We start from the raw sequence: 1,571 nt of genomic DNA, 5'->3' as shown, positions 1-1,571 counted from the left end.
GCACAATGTGAGTTTTTTGAGCTTGCGGCATAGCAAGAAAAATTGAGCAAAAACCACTATTACTCATGAGTGGTGCAGTCTGGAGTTTAGGTTGAAATTTACACCGTGAACATTTAGAAATAAATCGCAAATTTTACTGAAAAATTTGCACTAAAGCTCAATCAAATATTTAACTGACGCAATGAACTATGTTAATATAAGTATTAACAGTTTCAAGATGATTAGGTGAACTTAGTGCACAACTTATGTTGCAAAAGATCTGTGCTATCAGAGATTAAGCTGATACTAATGAGTTAACTGAGTTATTGATACCTGTATCTATTACGCGTTCTCACCATTATAATGATTTTTATGCTTTCTTAGAAGACTAGACGGATAATGAGCCTATGTGTTATAATGCAACTCTCATTTGAAAATTCCACTTCAATTAGAATGTTTACCTGAGCACAATCCTGTTATTTAAGAATTCTTTTGTTTTGGCCTCGGTGTGATTCATTCGCGCAACCGAATTCCAGAGAAGCTGAGCCATACAAAATAAGATCCATCTTTCGTTGCAATAAGCACACAACCCAAAATTATGCTTACAAACTCCAAATTACTCATCCTTAAAGATAACATGTTAGCAATCCGATTGCCCAAGAGTGGAACAGACTTCAATTTGATTTGATATTTACACATTGCACCTATAGACAAAACTTAAAATTTCTACCGAATATGTTGTACTAAAGCTCATTCGATTATTTATTTGGTGCATTGATTGTTGTTAATGAGAGTATTAACAATTTCAAGACGGTTAAGTGAGCTGAGTGAAATCCATATGATGCAAAGGATCCTGTTACGGCTGATATTAGTAGTGAAAAACTAAAAATATATTTACGCACGTTCTGGTTCGTTTAAAGCTTTAGAAACTTTTCTTGACTGTAATTTCCTTAGGATTTTCTGCAAAACTTTAAGAAAATAACATGAATTTCGTAACTCAAAAGTCATACAACTTGACTCCAATTACACTAATTCTCGCTCTGTTAGTAATATGTTCACCAAATGACATTTACGAGTGGCAATTAAACATTACATAACTGACATTTACAGTTAAAGTGAGTATTCTGTTCAGGAATTTAATCTGTTTACATAGCAAATTATTAAATAAATATGAAATTAACCATTGAAGAAAATGATTATGTAGCGAAATTGAAACGCTAAACATAGCATTATGGCGTGATAATTGAAGGTTCATCAAAAACTAACATTAAACATTTCTGACACAACATTTGACATCCAAACAATCTTTAAAACAGGAAAACTTATAAACAGGAAAAATGTATTATTCAAATATTAATTAAATTTTGTTCATATCTGAAATGGAAAGTATGAATTCGCTCTCATATCAAAAGCTGTAATAATTTTGGCATTGCTCGTGACGTTTAGAAAGCGTATTGACACAACGCAACTAATTGATCATGTAATTATATGGCAAAAACTAGATGGAATTTGAAAAAGGGAAAATCGGTCGTTCAGGGTAAAATTGCAAAGTCGATGAACGAAAAGAGCATCGAGACTAGCACTAATAGTTA

This window comes from Convolutriloba macropyga, chromosome 6 (genome assembly GCF_964194025.1).
Source record: "Convolutriloba macropyga chromosome 6, txConMacr16.3, whole genome shotgun sequence".
Lineage (NCBI taxonomy): Eukaryota > Metazoa > Xenacoelomorpha > Acoela > Convolutidae > Convolutriloba > Convolutriloba macropyga.
The sequence above is the reverse complement of the archived record's forward strand: the minus strand, read 5'-3'. Positions refer to the sequence as shown.